Raw genomic sequence first — 18,437 nt, forward strand, 5'->3', positions numbered from 1 at the left:
ATTTAAAAAATTGCAGGGCAATGTGTGCAAAGGGCGTTAACAGAAGTGTTTAATAATAAAAAAAATTAGTAACTGTATCCTGAATGAAATGTGTTGTTTAATCCCTAAAAAATATACTACACAATACCCGACGCATTTGCAATTGTTGCAGTTAACAAATGTACAAACCATCTACTGTCGTTTTATACGTATAATTAGCATCCCGAAAATAAACTGTCATTAAATGCAGATAAATTATCATATGAAACGAGGTGCTTATCAATAGGATTAAAAACTCATTTTGAATAGACAATGTCTATTTTTGTTTGCCGTATATTTAGTTATTCATAACTCATAATTCAACTATTATGTAACGCTAAAATTTAGATATTTCGATCCTCCTTCCCACATCGTAACAAAATGTAACGTTTGCAATGATCACCTTCTCCATGAATCCCAGCTACCAACGTTATCTATGCGCCTTGAATTTATGCAATTCACTTCATATTGGATTTTTTTTACACCGGACAGCAAAGAGATATGACAGGCTCGCCGTTCTATTTTTTTGTTTCTTAAGAACGGCCAGGTTGTGTCAAGGCTCACTGTTCTGTTTAGTTAAAATTAATGCTTATATGAAATCTAAGAAATATATATATATGTATTGCAATAAATTATCGATTTTTTTCTCAATCTTATTTTCTCTTTTTCTCTCTCTTTCATTCTTGAAAAGACATTATTCTGCACACGACTCAGAAGGATAATAATCGATTTCTTTAACGTTCCCGGATGGTGTTTCACGGCGGAATAGTCCCATTTTCGAGACAGCAGCAGTATGTGCCACCCATTAAAAGAATGTCTGTAACCGTGTGCAGCAAATTGGGCCATTCCAATGGATCGTGCCAATGGAACATCTCAGGTTTTACTTGCTGTTTTTTTCTGCTTTGCTTCCCCCGAAACAAGAAGCAGGAAACGGAATAAAAATAGCACAAAGCATGGTACGGGCTTCCCGTCAGTTCCAGAGAGCAAAAATAAAAATTAACCAAACGGTAGCTAGTAGAAAAAAAAGCAGAGAGGATCGTGGAGGTGTTTGGCAATGTGTCAAAGTAATAATTATTTCAGGTCAAACCGAAACAACACACACCCTGAGGATCGATAAATTTGCGATGCACGATCTGGTAAAATTAAACCAACGTACCAAGGGGTTCCATTTACGGGATGGAAGTTCCATCGACAAAATGGTGGTGCTCGCAACTTCACCATAACCGTTACTTCAAATCCCTTCATCCGAATACTTCCTAATATCGGAAACATTGGAAACGACTGACTTACCATATACCATTCACCAATGTTTTTTGCACCTCTCACGCGGCCATGTGAAAAAGGTGGATTAGCAGAAATCGAACATAATATCAGCTGAGGCAGATTCTGCTTTTCCGAACAACAAAGATGGGGAGAGCGGAGTTACTTCTGAGGTAGCGTTTTTCCCGGCATGGAAATGGTTACTGGAGTACATTAAACGCATTCTCGTCAATTTCACGTTTGTGCGAACGCACAGTGTCGGACAAAACAAGTGCAGCTGATGCAAGAAGAGCATGGTAAATGTGAGTAGTAGTAGTAGTAGAAAATTTTATTCAAGAGGAATTTAAATTATACATGTGTACATTTTAGATACGCGTTTTAACGGGTTCGAGATACTCTTTACAGGTTATTGATAATTACTTCCTGGGGTTGCACGTGATTGTTTTTAGTTACCAGTTTAGGCGATTGAAAGAATTGTTTCGCGGGGATAAAAATTTTTAGGTAAAACACCCGCATGTTGAATAGGTAAATGTGAACATAACAATTGATGTTTGAAATAATGTACTGTCAACCACAAAGGGCTGAAGTGAGTATAATTTTCAAAAGGTATTTCCTCCTTGTCCTTTGTCTTATCACGGGTATATTCGGTTGTACACAAGCCCAGCTAATATTCACAATTTTGATAGCAAATTTTAAATTGCTTAAGATTTTTTTTTTATTTTTATGATTTGAGGAAAACCCTATATTCACAGTTCACAGTTCATTTAGCGTACGAACATTGCTATCGCTTATTTCATCAACGGCAGGATTCTAGCGACAAGTTCCTTTCGTAAGATGCATAACACTTTGTTAGCGAAATTATCTAATATTCCCTATAATCATTTGTTAACAAATCAATCTAATATATTGTATAATATATGTCGTGAATTTAACTAAAATCGGGGTAAGCTAAGGATATCATGTTTGCTATCCACATCATGTCGATAGGCTTTTTCAGTAGCTCACCGGATGAATTTTCCTATTTGTGTAATTCGTTGCCGGGTTGTTCTTTTAAGAACTTTCTTTTTCAAGACTTTTCGCTACACTACCAAAGGACATGCTTTATAACCATTGAATCACCTCTCCATGATGTGGACCTTTAAACCGAGCATTTAAAGCAAATTTATATTTTAGGCGAAAAGATAACTCTGATTCTAAGTGTTTCAGTTACTAGTGCACTGCTCAATACAAATTTGATCATTGTATACGTTTAAACGTTAATTAATTTTGAAAACAGATAACGAAAGCTCTTCCCATTAAACAATTATCCAATTATAGTTCGATTCAAAATCGATCCAAAATATTACCCGAATTCGCGAATGAAATTATTGAGGTTGTTTTTTTCTCGAAGTTCTCACAATTTGCACATGTTTCGTACGACACTGTACGTGTGTGGCAAAGGTTCCGGGTTTCGGTTACCCATACGGGGATTCGCACATTCGGTAGAACGGTGGTAAAGCGAAGGTAGCGAACACATAAAACCAAAAACACACATACACACGCACACGTGCAAAAATTGCCGTGGCGAAAGCAAAGCCGGTAAGGCGTCGGTCACCAACCACAAGTTGTGAAAATCGACTTCGTTAAGCCTCGAACCCATTAGCAGCTGTACCAAACGCATGGAAGCATCGTTCGCCTAAATGTTCGGGACGTTTGGAATTGGTACCAGGCGGTGCACATACGCCGATTCTTCCGAGTGAAGGAGCGTTAGCTCTTACCACTTTCCTCTTTGCTACCTATTACGCCTTCAACCCCAAACGGCTCAAACCTGAAGACAACAAAATGGAACACGGAAAGTATGCCGAAAGGGGAAAAGAAAAAAATAACCCCAGCAGAACAGTAGAACGAGTGTGCGGGGTAAAGTCTTACAACTGCTCCCTTATATAGCTGGGGGTGTTGGCCCCGTTTTGGTAACGTAGGTCAATCCTCGTTGGTTTCTGTGGATGTGTTTGTGTTTTATCCCCCCCCCCCCCCTCCCTTTCTTCTCCCCCACTAACACTTGCAACGCGTCCTTATTGCAGTTTCTTGTGCAATGTTTTTGCTATTAATTAGATGGAGCTTATTTTCCCTTTCACAACAAAACACACTGAATGATGCTGATGTTCGTGCTTTTTGTCGCCTTGCCGGAAAGGAAATCTTTGCCCGATACGTAACAGCAATGACCTCAGCAACCTTACCCAGGGCGCGCCAACCCGCCCCGCTCCGTGAAGATTTTATGTTGTGGATTCGTTTTGTGCAAAGCCTGAACCCGTGACACTTTAATTAGATTTATTTACGGGCCTACACGATTACTTGCCTCCTGGTTGTAGGACTTTTTCCCGGCCTCCAACATGAAGCGGGTTCGTCTTGAAAAGCAGCGAGTCGCATAATTCTAATAAAACACGATGTATGGCACCCACACACACACACACACACACATAAAAACATACCGACCACCCTCTCCTTCTCCCAACAAACAATCCTATCATCAATCAACCAATTTTCCGCTTCCGCTGGACGGAAAACCGATCTTTGAGTGGCATAAATCGATCCTCCACGCTTCGTCTCTACACCTCCGCTCGACACTTTAAGACCCCATCAAAGGACCGAAAGGGGCAAAACAATGCGTTATGCTTCGAGTAATGCTGGAGGAGTGTGCGTGCCCTCATCAATCCGAACAAAAAGTGCCTTGATTTACGTTCAATTAATTTCCACTTATTTTCCACATAGAGCCAATAAAGTGTACCCGAAACGCGCGGGAACAGGCGTTTCACTTTTGGGCTGATTTTCCACCAAATTCCAGTTTACCGTTTTGTGTGTGGAAAGCCGCCATCGGTTAAGCTGCAGGTGGCTAACACCTCGGTCCGTTTTTGCCCACGTTACACGAGCTAAAGTGCAGTCGAGATTTTCCTACCGTGATAAGACGGGGGAGGGGGGTTGGAAAAATTGTTCCAACTGCAGCCGCCCCGGGAAAGGTGGACCGGTTGGAAACACGTTGACGAGCCGGGCGGAAATGCCGTTACAGGAAATGTTTACACTAATACAACTGTCTTCATTACGCGCATACACACAAACGCGGCTCGCCAGCCTGCCCGCCTGTGTGTTTCGGGAAAAGTCTTTGCTGTGGAAATTCCTTTTGTTTTGTTGATATCCGCAATACGCGAGGCGCGCCGTGTTGTAAATATGAGCTGCGTATCATGTCCTTTTCGTACTCACATTCCCCTTCTCACTTGCTCGATGTGTGTTTTGCTCATGCTCACGTGCTCACGCTCACGCTTCCGTGAGACGTTGCGCTAAAATGAGAAGAGAGCCATCGTCTGATAACACGAACGAGCGGGAGACGAGCGAGAGGGAAAGAGAGAGAGAGAGAGAGAGTATGATTATACAGCGAGAGGACCCATAATTCACACTAGCAGTGACAATAATTGGCCATTTTTTGCTTAATATTTCTACCTTTCGAAACATCACAATGCAATGCAAGTTGTTCAAATTTTAGCTCACCTGCCGCCACACCTCACCAAGCTACGGTGCTGCACACTTCACTAACCAACGCATACACTCACACACTAGACCACTGTTTGTATTATTATCATGCGCACAAATAGCCCTTCCGGGGACAACATCCGCAGCAAACCGTTGATAAGCAGATCCACCGTCCACCGTTTGACTCCGTGGCTCTACGGGATATAACTTTTTATCCTCCCGTGAACACTTGTATGGTCGATGTTTCACACCCAAATTGGCTTCATTTCAGCAGGGGACACACTCCGACACACGCTGTTACACTTTTCACACGGTTCACAATCACTTTTCACGCGAAAAATTGGCCAAAATCCGAGACGCACTCCGTAGCGACGTTCACTGCAACGAACTTCACACACAAACGAAACCGAACTGACAGTTCTGCTTCCGGCCCCATCGGTGTGTGGGCGAGAGCGAGCAAGCGAGTACACCACACCACGGCAAAGGATTCTCTCCCGGTCGCGTGCCTTTGTGTGCGTGTTTAGCGAAGGAGCGCAACAGCAACACAAGCAAAGGGAGAGCGAAAGAAGGCTCCAAAAAAAAAAAAACGGTACCACCAACTGGAAGCGGAACTGTCAAACAGCGCGCTGGACACACGAGAATGGACACGCTCCTAATGTCTGTTGTTGTTTACAATTTACGCTGTGGCACCGTGAAGGATTCACGCAACTACACACATACGCACATAAACGAACGAACAAACGGAAAAATTCACTGTTTAGCTAATTATTGTGACACGCACTTTTTTCGATCCACAAAACCAGGACACATTTCTCGTCGGTGCGAATCGCAAACATCCGGCAATTGGCATGGACGCTCAGCAAAAGCTGTACGCGAATGTTACGTCAACTGCGGTCGAGGAAACTTTGCTTTTCCACGAGCAAAAGGCAAGGTTTCCCGCGAGACAGATGTGTGCACACAAATTAGCCTACGACAGAAAGAGCGAGGGAGACCGAACGAGAAAGCGAGAGATGAAACTGCGGGAATAAACGAGCGAGATTGGTTTGCGAGAGCCTCGTCAGGACACGAGGTTACGAACACGACGGTTGCGTGAATTGTGTGCCGTTCGGTTTGCGTTTGTGTTGGTGGTGGATTGTTGCGCAAAAAAGAAAAGAAAAGAAAATCAGCAAACAACCCATCCACTGACGGTACGGTGCGGTGGGTCAGAATGGCAAGGAGTGCGCGTTGCCCTACCCTACATCTTTCCACAGACTCCGTTCCAGAACACGTTTCGGGTGTGCTTTTAGCTACCGAATTACCTGTCGAGACCCGTCACATCACCGTACCGTACCGAGTGGTAAAACGAGACGCAACTGTGCTCGGTATTGCACAAGAGCGAGAAGCAACACGCGGTTGCCATGGCGGTGAGGGAAATCGTGCGGGCTGCTTCGAGCGCAGCAGCATGGTGTGCGTGCGCGCCGCTGTGCAAAAACTCAGGATGGATTTCAACAACACGGTGGTGTGAAAAGAAAACTGAAAAGAGTGTCTAATGGGGTGTGTCTTTTCCCTCTATATGGGCAAGGGGTTCACCTTTCCCGCCTTTCTATGTGAACGACCGACAGGATCGTGCAAAAAGTCTGCTGGCAGGCTGATGTATATGGACTGTTTGGTACTGTAAGCGGTAGGAAAGGTGTGACGGGCGGCCGAAGAGTCTCGACAGCGAGCCTTCTCATATGTCCTTACTCACACCTCGTTCACACAAACAATAGGATGGGAATTGTGGGGTTCTCGGTTTCAGCTTACCGTGGCTAAAATGTAAAGCATCCGGATAAAATTATTGTCGAACTAATTAAAAATTATTTAGAAAAATCTTTCAAAGAAAACAAAAATTTCGACAGTTTCGTTTCTGCACTTAATATACATTTTTTTAATGATAAAGTTAATAATTAATTATATGTATTGATGTTTTGACAGATGTCAAAAGTGGGATAAACATTAAAATAAGTGATATTTTATGCCAAGGTGTCTGAATAAAGGAAACAATTTTCAACTTTGCAGTGAAATGTAAGGAAAATTATAAAAAAAGATATTTTTTCATTATCCAATGCAATTTTCCTCAACAGTTTGTGCATCGCTTTGTTGCACATTATTCTTTCCTTCTTCCCTCTGTTTCATCCTTTTGCATCATCCTCATCATGTGGTTGATGTAGTAGACAGCACGTCTGGTTGTTTGCCGTGTCCACACACGAATATGCCAGTACCGGGGAACCGCACACAAGAATACGAGAGAACATGAAAACAACTCACACAACTTTTCCTTTTACCTGATAAAACCTTTTGCAGAACGAACAAAAAAAAAACCTCACCGAATATTGATCGGCTCACGGAAATGTTCATCGTCAGCTGATTATTAATTTAGAATCCGTTCGATATGCGTTCATACTCTTCCAGCTAGTCTGTGATTTTAATACAAACCTAAACACTGTATTCTATACATGCATCATTTAACACTTCAACATTCTTTTAATGCACACTTCACGCACGATCCTTTAATCGATCTTTTCAAACAAGCCTTTTTGTTCTGTTTATCTCTTAATTTTCCAACCTCCAACCCCTGTGACGCCACATACGCTAATCAAAATCGTCATCTCATTAACACGCATACACGCACAAAACGGAAGCGGAACACGGAATAAAAATGCATATATCTTCGAAGAAAAAAGGGTTTCTTTCCGATAAGATTTTCACCAACCCCTTTCTTTAGTAAGCGAGGCAACAAAAACCTTGGGGGAGCATCACAAAAGCAAATAATACGTGCAAATATTGCACCATCCGTGATGATGAAAAGGGCAGAATAAAAAAAAAAAGGTAAACCTTCCTGTCGCGAAAAAAGACGCTGTCGTGTCGCTGATAAACGAATTCCCAACCCTGAAGTGTTACTCAGTCACACCTTCCGTGAAGCAAAGTATTCGCTACCAGCTTGGTGGTTTGTTTTTTTTTGTGTTTTCGATGCGCTTTCTTCCTCTTTACAGCGCGCCACATTCATTTGCGACAAAATGCATCCATGGTGCTCCCGGGAGGCAAGGGTAAAAGCCCTTGTTCGGTGCACTATCGGTGTAAAGGGATTCCAACCCCTAACGGTGTAGGCATTACCGATAGGCTTGCTGTGTGGGGTGTACAAACCCCAACCGGCCGCACAATTTGCATCGGGCGAGAAGTGCATCTGCACTACAACGTCAACGTTCTGGAGCTTAGCCTCTCTGCTATCTCGCTTGTATCTGCAGTGCAAATTCTGGATGCCCTTTCTAGGTTGCATCCTCGTTGGAAGGGTGAGAAGCAAAAAAACAAAAACAAAAAAAAAACTCCATGGATCATCTCCCTTTTACCGCGCAAATATACATTCGCGCTGGCACTGGTACTCGTAAGTGAAGGCAAGCGTTATTCGCGGAATTGCAGCCTCTTGTGCCACAATTGTTTGTGTGTCTCATTCCAGGAGGTTGTAGGGAGGGGGATAGCACGGATGCACACGAAGGTGTTAGTCCCTGTTTTCCCCCTCTTTGCATTTGTGTAATGCAAAAATCACACCCCGGTTTACTTACCGTGGTGCATTATTATGCACTTTTCCTTCCGATTCATAGAATGCATTTTTGTGTGTGTGTGGCTCGAGTTTTACGCTTAGTGTGCTCTCGTCGGGTGTGAATCGTGCCGTTGGGAGTGTTTTTGACGAACGATTGTTCAGGTTCGATCGTTCGTTATGTCAAACCCTTGAAAAATGAATGGATTTTCAGCATAATTTTTGCTATTTCGGTCCTTTCAACAGTTCAACCTCAGTTAATTTTTCAACCATTTATATACATTTTGGTCATTTTGCTTCATTCATTGATATTTATTATCACTTGGGTCTGCTACGTAATTCATTGCAATTCCACACTGTTAAGCTAAAAATCTGAAATAAAAAGTTGTTATACTAACGTTTGATTTTTACAGTGTACAACGAACGATCGATTCTGCTTTGTATGGAGTTACTCCATGAGTAGCTTTAGATGGTCGATCGATTGGTTTATTTTTGCATTTCTCCATGTAAGGGCTGATGCGCGTGGTACAGTGAAGGGGTTTAACATTTAATTGCTTTGATACATTAAGAAATGCGGTTTGTGATTTAATTTTTTTTAAATAAATGGTTTATATTTTAACATTTTAAAATTAATCTTCAAATGAAACAACATGCTGAAGAATCTATTAAAACCCGTTGAAGTAGTGAGGAGCACGTTTTAGCAATTGAGGGATCTCGGTTCAAGGTTTACTGCATTTTAAATGTGAACAATGGCAAATGGAATACATTACACAAAGAAAACATTAATAGTTCCCGATTTTTCTGTTAAAAACTATGTTTGCTTCACATTATAACACTGTAAATGGTTTGCAACCGACGCAGTGACATAAATTCAAAATTGTGGAATACGAACATTGGGGGCTTGTATACAGTTCATTATGAGGGATAATAGTTCATCACGAACGATTGTTCCTGAACGATCGTTCGCCAGGAACACTCCCGTTAGTTTTGGATTGTTTCTACACTTCTTCCGCTCACATTTCCTTCCCATCCTTGTAGGTCGCATCAGGCTCCAGTTCCCGCCCTGCCCTATCCACAAGCTATTGTGCGTCGGTTTGTTCAACGCTCTGCGTGTGCAACGTTGTTTGACGCCTCAAGTGTGAAAATTTATGCATTTATCAACAAAATACACCGTTATCGAGCCCATCTTACCAGTTTTTCAGACGGTTCTAACCACAGGCAAAGCGTAACTAAACACTCGCTACTCAGCTAAGCATGCGCTTACGTTACTACCAAGGCTATTTAAAAAGACCAGGAGGTGGAATGTAGAGCATTTTGACATTTAAAAAGATCTATAACAGGAAGAGTTTGGTTTGGCCAGGTGTGGGGTTGTTTGACAGTTTAAATTGCAACGGTATTAAAATGGTTTTTGGATGCTTCTAAATCTGTTTAAGGTTGAGAACCAACCTCATTGCCAAAAACCGCTACTCTTCGTCCTCATGTCGCTGATCTGCTGAAGGTATATTCTGTAGGCAGATTCTTCTTTGCCATACCAGGTTTCGAAGATAGCGTAGTTTCTTCGCCGACATGTTTCAGACGTAATAAAATGTTGAAACTTCTCGGCAATTCCCATTGATGACTGGTTGTCCTCAATTGGCAAACGATTGGTTCTTGGGGATCGTCTCCCCTGTCTCGTAATAGACGTATCAATCGCCTATCGACAAGATCTTTGGTCCAGTCGGCGTCTGAAAACATTTCCATTTTCGCTGCTTCGAAATGTCAAACCAACATCCAGCGCAGCTCTTTCTTTGAACTTTAAAATGGACTACTAATATTAACAGGCAAATCTGGTCTTGTAGTTAATTCCACTGGAATTCCACTGGAGTCGCAACTGCTTTACCATTCTCCATCTTGAAACGCCAGAAAAAATCTTCAAGATACTGTTTCTGGCTAATCTGGCATGCCAAGAAAGCACTTCACTTGCATCGCGTAAGTAACTTCTAACTTATATGTCAAACCTTCTTCACCAGCCGTTAACCAGGGTAAATGATTTCGTTCACATATATCAGCATGTTTACAATTCCTTTTCTAGACTTCCAGATGTACAGACACTAGTCATTCATACTTCTTTCAAGTCTCAATCGAGATTCTACAAATGAATTGCTCGTTCCAGGACCTTGAAGCCTTGAAGCCATATGGGCTTATGGACATATCTCTTCAGACAACATGTAAGATTCGCTAGAGCTATAAAATCCTCTGGCTGAGCCCTATACATATTTTCTTGAAGTTTTCTATTTAAAAAAGTAAACAGAAAACACGAAAACAGTCCTGTAACTCGTTTTGATTCTTTCTTGCATTTTACATTATGACCTACAGCGTAATCTGGATATAGTCGATTTGGCTTTGGAAATATATTTTTTCCAGCTAAACGGCAATACGTCAAAGCTAGCCTAGTTTTGGTCATACAAACTCAGTCAGACAAAGTGACTTCTAGAAGATCTGAGAAATCGAACTATTGGTGAAGAAACACTTAGGGGATATCGATAGACATTGATATGCGAAAGTGTAAGTATGACGAAACCTGCAAGAGTCTGAAGCTCACAACAACAAGCTTTCGAGTCGTTTACTTTACATCCTCCAGCAAGAATATTAGCATTGACGATACCATGTTCCCTCAAGCAGTTCGTTTAGAGATGATAGAGATGGTATCAAGGTGTCTTCACGAAGTTGTTGCTTGTATCAGGAAGGGGGACTGGAATTAGTAAGCGATCTTTGGTACTGATTTGTACTCAGCTTTCGTATCATAAGGAATCACTGCAAGATATGGGATATTTAGAGGTCAACGTTTGAGCGTGGACCCCAGCCCTCATGCGATCATTATAACTTTCGAGTACAAAACTCAAATAGAGATTCTACTCTAATAATTTTGCGGTCAAAACGGATGGGTTGGTCGATCGCCAACGACACGAACAAGCTTAACTAAAATATTATGTTTTGGATCGTCATTTTTAAGGCTGTTTGCTTAATTGTTTAAGCACACAAAGTAAGGAGGGTTATTAAATTGGTTTCAACGCAAGTTCTTTTGTCAAAATAACTTATTTAAATAAATTATAATGATCGGTTTGCAGGGCTGATAAATAAATGTCATGTCAAATTTCTTTTAAAATATTGAACAAACTCAAAAAATTTACCAAATTCACTTCAGATACCTCGATCATCGCATTGTAACTAAAGTTTCCCATCGTAAATCGTCACCGTGGCCGCTCCATCATGCTGGACGCTAATTTGTTTGGCCTCCCGCCCCACCCCGCATGAAACAAAGTCACTGCAGGCACACAGCTCGGAAGCCTCCTACCCAGCGAGTTCTGCACATAAAGTTTTGAATAATGGAGTGCTGATATCCTTCAACAATTCTACCCAATAGCAGCCTCAGGGGTGCAAAACGGGAATAATGCGCACGCCGCCCTATCAATAACCGGTCGCGTACAAATAAACCTCGATCACGGGAATAACGATTGGTTGGCCGGAGGCGATCCAACCTCCAAGTCCGTTGTTGTAAAGCATTTTTCCAGCACGTATACTCCGATGGCGAGGTGGAGCACAAAGCGCGGGAACGGTTCACTTGTAAACACATCAATCCCATACCATTTTGGGTTGCACCGTTGTGAGAGCACAGCGAATGGTAACGATACTGCGACCCTTAATGCTTGCTAATAGTGTATCATTTCACTTATCGAGCGTGCAGTCGTGCGGAGGAACGAGCGAGAGTTGTTCACTTCTTCCACCTGGCCTGGCCACCACAAAACAGTATCATCCATTTCTACGCCGCGGTACCAACTCGCGTTTCCCGTGGTCGATGTTACGAGTTTTTCACAACGCAACACAAAAGAGCACAACGTCCACATTTTCCGCCAGCATGGTACGGGCAGGTCGTTATCCGTCGCGTCATCAAGAGTGGTGGCCATGAGTGGCGGGTGGAGAAGTAAAAAAAAAAACAAAATACAGGCAGTTTTACAATGTTGAACCATTGCGGGTGCAATTGCGCTAACCGTGCCGGGCGAAGCTGCAGAGCCGGATGCATTAATTATGCAACTGTACTTCGCGGTAGCGCTCTTCATGGCCGGAAGCGACCGCGAGGCAAAACCACCACTTGAAGGACTTATCGCACTTCCGATCTTTTGGCCCGTGGCATTTACGTTACGTTTCGGTGAATGAGGACGTTTCGGGGTTCGGGGAAACGGGACAGTTGGACAGGGATGGATAACGTGAGTTGACTATTTGACGACATTTGTCAAACAGGAAAATCTCATGGCGATCGTACACCAATGAGCATTGAATAACTAGCGGGAAAATTATTTAGTATGCTCATCGGTTGTACAAATTTTACTAAAACCTAACGCAGCGTTTCATAGATGCATTTCAACGCTGAGTTAGATTTTTATTAGTTGGATAAGTTTGTTTTTTGTTCTTTTGTGAAATATCTCAAAAATTAATTGTTTTTGACAGAGTTGCTAACATGTTTCCATGCGAGAGTTTGCTAGCAGTAATTTGTACGGAATTTTAAGAGTTTGCTATGGTTTTATCAAATTTTATCTCAACGGAACTTCAGTAGCTCACAACAGGTCTTTTAGAAGTTTGAGACGGCTTTAGCCGTGGGTTATTCTAGTGATAGATATCATATGGTTATAATGAAACCAAGCACAAGTAACCGAATGACCATTGACAATATTCTATGTATTCCATCTTATTTTAGTTTGCAGGAGACTCTGATGTTTAGTATCAATTTTATTCAATTTCTTAATTTTTATTTATAATTCATTGTGTGTAATTCATTGTGCTGAAGAGAGTATAATTTTCAAAAAGCATTTCCTCCTTGTACTTTACCTTATGCGGGGTATACTTGGTTATTATAATTAAATTTACATTAATAATAAAACCACCGATTAACCAGTAGGAAGAAGGAACTTCCAAAGGTTATAGTGTGTTATCATGAAACTTGATTGATTAACTAGAATAAACTTAAACTCCGGCGCAAGTGTGAATGACAAGTTAAAATTTAAAATATTTAATAAAACAGATTACAATGTTTAAGGATTTACCACACAAATCTTGGTTTTTGTTATGCATACTATAATCTCATCGGGGCGGCCCGGTGGTGCATGTGATAAACGGCGCCAGTCCACACGGCCGGACCGGGTTCAAATCCCATCCGGACCGTCCCCCCGTAGCAAGGACTGACTATCCGGCTACGTGGTAAAATAAGTCTAGTAAGCCAGAAATGGCCGGCGTGACCTGTAAGGTCGTTAAGCCAAGAAGAAGAAGAAGAAGAAGAAGACTATAATCTCATTTCAAAACATGATATAATATCCAGCCATCTGACTAAAAACGAAACAATAAATTTTTGTTCTTCTTTTTCTTCTTCTTATTATTATTATTCTTCTTCTTCTTCTTAAAATCTTAATAACCTCTGGATAGCAGGATAGTCAGTTTCTGCTACGGGGAGACGGTCTGGATGGGATTTGATCCCCAATCCTGTCGTGTGGACCGGCGCCGTTTATCAAATACACCATCGGGCCACCAAAATCAATCAAATTGGTAACTGATGTAAAAATTGTACAACATTATGGTTAACATGTTCCTTTATATTTATGTTTTGCTCATCCAAAATACTAATTTATGATAAAAAAAACTTCAAAATTGCAAAATACAAAACGTAAATGAAAATTAATGAAAGAAAATCTTCTTAATTTCTACCACTCGAAAGATTGAGTTACCGTTGTTTAACTATGCAAGACTGATGATGTACGGGAGAGATGAAGCTGTTCCAGTTGTTAAAACTCCAGCTAAACCTTTCAGTACGGAAAGGTTCTTTACCTTTTTGGGGAGATATTTACAAGCCATGTCAGATACTTCACATTTTTGAGCCACAAACAACCATACACGCAAGCCACGGTACGAAACTTATTCTGCACTTATTCTCCCCGAAAGTGCCTGAAATGAAAATGAGCGTAATAGAGACGACTCATTGAAACATCATCCTGTGTGCAGTGCACCGGTGTTTGCAGCGAGAATCAGGTGCATTGTAAATGAAAAAGAAAGAGGATACGGTCCAAAAGGAGAAAACAAAAAGACAAGTAAAACAAAATAACACACAGAAGGAAAAAGAAAGAAAAAACGCGATACCAGCGGTCTTGATGATGGTTTAATGTTTCATGCTGCGGCACCTGGAAGGGTGGTATCACCAATTTCCCCGGATGCCATTTCACGGGGTCGCTTTCAAGTGGTGCTGTGCGACACAAAAGCAGTGTTGTAGGCAAACCTCGTTCAGAGCGATGGTGTTCAGTTGCGTTTTCGCACATCAGGTGTCGGAGGCAATTTGATATTAAAAGTCAAAGGTGAGACATTTCTCAATTTGTTTCGCTTATATTTTGCAAATATTGTATGAGTTTTTCCAACAATGGGGTCATTAATGTGGTTTGTTGTTGGGTATTAAAAATTATGAGCCTTTTTAAATTAAAATTATTCGATGTAAGAAAAACAACAGCTAACAGCTTGCAACAAATTCAAAACAAGTTTATAATCTACACTACCTTTGGTACGGAAGTAATTATCGCATTTCACCATGCATTTCACAAGAGAACATAAAAGCACCAACAAGTAGCATTCCACCTTCCGATTCCGAGAGTGAGATCAATCAAAACAATTTCCTGGATAATAAGTGAACCATAGTACTACAGTGTTCGTTTGAAGTGTGTTTCAATCTCTAACAAATAAGAAATGGCGATTGTCGATAACAAGTTGCACTAATGATGGCATTTCGGAAAAAAAAATCCCCGCGAGCCATGGCAAAGGAAGTGACTTCCGGCAAGCGATAATGAGAGACGCAAGGTAAACGAAGAAAAAAAAAAGCCGGGAAAACATGGGAAAATAAACTAGAAAAAAGTACACAGAATTAATATAAAATCTTACACAATTTACCAAAGTCGGGGCATGATGCGTAAGACGGGAACAGTAACATCAAAAGCACCTGCTGGGAATTATACTTTTTAATTAAAAGTGTATTGACAGGGGTTTTGTATTGAAGCAAGAAAAAAGAAATCACATTAAAGGGAAAGTGTGTGTGTGTGTGTGTGGTTAACGTTTCGGGAGGGAAATAGAGAAAAAAAATGAAAATGAAAGAAGAGTAGAAGAAAAAAGCTAATCAAGAATAGCAATATGTATGAAATTGCTACTAATGTTTGCACTTGATACTCTTAGCAGTTGTATAGGAAACATAAAAATACAGCCTTGCTAACAAAGGCCGAAAGTATTGCACCACCAAACGCTAGCGAAACAATACTTCCAAGACCGAGAAAATTAAACCAGAAATCCATTAGCTTTAGTGACTTCATTTGAGTGCCAGATAACTATGCAAAGGTTCCGTCCATCTTGTTGACCCGCAAAGAATCGGTCCTGTGTGCTCTAACAACAACAACAGAAAACCCGGAGTCGCATTGTATTCGCGTGTCTTTTCCCGATCCCGAAAACAACAAACACGTCATTGTTTCGGATGCACTTTCATTTCAGCAAAAATTGACCATGGAGTGGGCCATGGAGTTTGCATTACAGCGAAAGGTATGTGCGGTTGCAACGCGTTCCATCGTTCCTTGCAGCGGGTAAAGGATACTTTCGTTTCGTTTTCGAGCGTCATAGTCGATGTGTATGCTGTGTTACGCCACACTGTAGCATAGAATGCACGAGCCTAACAAACACTGAGCTGGTATGATAAAACGGGTCAGACAGACAGAAACCAGCTACTAAGGTACGGCTCTATGTCCATGTGGCGTATCGTTTGAAAAGAGAAGGTACATAAAATTTTCACACTGAACTGTTAATAAATAGTCCATGCTCTAGTTCATTGACAGGGATTAGAGCGCTAAGAGTGGCTACCTGAGTGGCCAGTGACCGAGTTTTCCCTAGCAAGTGTCGTAGCACATCACAACCCGGGGGAAGATTGCTGCACAAAGCATCCCGATTGGTACAGTGTGCTGGGGGGGAAGATATAAAATAAATTGTAATTTCCACTCACCGGACAGTGGCTCTCGTGCGGAAGATGCTCTAAGCTGCTGCTTGCAATAACGCATCAAAACACGAGAATGTGGTGGAAAGCATCCTCCCGCATCGACAGCCAAATGGAAGGCAGTTCTTGGTGGGGAGAGTCAGTTTGATTGTCATAACAGTAGATTCTAGCCGGATAAATAGAGTCCTTTCGCAGTACGATACGAGGTTAAAGATACTCGCAGGACCGAGCCATATCGGAGCCAGATGTGCACCGTCTTCCCTATCGCCTGTGAGGGCAGCCACTTTACCCTGGAGTTGCTTTGCCTCTCAACCGAAACCGGCAGTGGATGCTCGGAATCCGATTTCCGATTGGTCAGTTTTGGGGCGTTTGTGTCTTGAGCTGTTTAGAAACTGTAGAGTTTCTCGCATAGTAAACTCCGAAAGGGAGCCGTTGTACCTTGTTGATGAAATACATTGTTTAGGTACAGGTTTAGGTACCATTTTGGCAAAAACCGGCACCAAAGCTCTTTCTCCTTTTCCCACATCCCACACGGCCACTCCCCAAGTCACACATTAAGGAATGGAAATGATGATCCAACGTTGCTTCTTCTTGCACGGTGCCATTCTTCGCTCTTTACCGCCCATCGTTGGGTTTTTCGGGCTCATAAATGCTAATGAATAGGAATGTTCCCGTGTTTCGTCGTGCCGGCATCAGAACAACTGACTCCCGGGCATCTTTCAAGCGGGGGGTGGGGATGGTTTTATGAAGAGAATTACCGACGTAATCTGTTAACATGCTGTGAGCCGATTTGCAATTGTTGTTGCGTTGTTGTGATGCGTTGTACCGTGCACATTGGCCGTTGGGTTACGAGTGTTTTAGGTACGGTGCAGAGAACCGGGTGTGGGTGTGGATTATTGGGAGAAAAAGACATCCACGTACGGTAATGGCTGGTGCTGGGAATGCAGCACGGCCTTTATTGTCTTTGGATCGGAAACCCTAAAGCCCCTGGTAAGGTGGTGAGACCGTTTGTTGTTGCGAGTTTTCGATCAGGAACAAATGGGAACTCGTTGTGGGCGAAAACAAAGTAGAAGAACTCCGCAATGGGTTCAGACTGACTGAGCTTCAAGGTTTTTGGAAATACCAGAGTGAGAAGGAGAGAGGGAGCGAGAAAGGGAAAGAAGCTATAAGACGAACGGTTCAGAATATTACCGGCTAGCAAATGAAATGCTGCTAAGCTTTCCTGGTCAACTTCCATCGCTTCAGCACCCGGCGGAAGGTTGAGCTCGATGAAATGAAGTGGATTACTGTCCGAACATCCGGTACGTACGTAGTCAAGGATCAATTGCCACGTTATGTGGGGGCATATTATAATTCCATTGTCGTTTGCGGTATCGATGTATGTCTATCATGCCGTAGATAGCAAAGCATCTCCTTCTTGCGAAGAAATGTGTAAAAATTGGATATTTGCTGCGGTGATGCGGAAACGATGACACATTATACGGGTCAGTGTGTTGGTGCTGCCGGTGCCTATGTTGGGCAGGATTAGATGTAGGGAAAAAAATTAAGATGATAATCCGATATATTTGTAAGCCACTCGTTTATGGTACATTGGTCCCATCAAGGTACAAATTATGATGAAGGTTCAGAAGGAATTGTTCTCTAAGACATGTTATGGCGAAAAGAATTGTTTTAATTTTTTTTTTACTTATTAATTTTTGCATTCAACAGAAAATTAATATTTCGTCTTATATTTCCCCTATTTTCTACTGTAGATATAACTCAGCACGATTTTTTGTTATGTGATTTCACCAACGCTTTATTATCGAGAATTCCTTCTTTGTGTGTATGTTTTTTTTGACAACCGGAATCCCCTTGGGTGATTTTTGACATCCGGAAAATTGATTCAATGAGTATCATTAGCTGCGTTTGCATTGCGCACCTTAATTTGCATCAACTATTTTACTGTCGATTTACCTGATGCTGTAATTTTAACTTTAAAAATTGCTTGATTTAATTTTTTTTGGGGTAACATATTAAAATTTTACCAATAAATTTAGCCCAATCTTCCTCACCGTCGCGCAAACT

At 41.8% G+C, this 18,437-nt stretch overlaps 1 protein-coding gene across 3 annotated transcripts in view; it reads right to left on the reverse strand.

The window, feature by feature from the left end:
- LOC125767626 (semaphorin-2A-like) overlaps positions 1 to 18,437 on the reverse strand; it is a 423,238-nt gene that overhangs the window by 307,044 nt on the left and 97,757 nt on the right. The window contains exon 1 of one of the 3 annotated variants that reach the window (XM_049434407.1): positions 4,798 to 5,551. The exons of 1 other annotated variant lie outside the window; for it this stretch is intronic. The gene's annotated coding sequence lies outside the window, so the exon portion shown is untranslated. Of the gene's footprint in view, positions 1 to 4,512; positions 4,531 to 4,797; positions 5,552 to 18,437 lie in introns of those variants that run through there. One more of the 3 variants, XM_049434408.1, reaches the window with a different exon arrangement.

This window comes from Anopheles funestus, chromosome 3RL (assembly GCF_943734845.2).
Source record: "Anopheles funestus chromosome 3RL, idAnoFuneDA-416_04, whole genome shotgun sequence".
NCBI lineage: Eukaryota > Metazoa > Arthropoda > Insecta > Diptera > Culicidae > Anopheles > Anopheles funestus.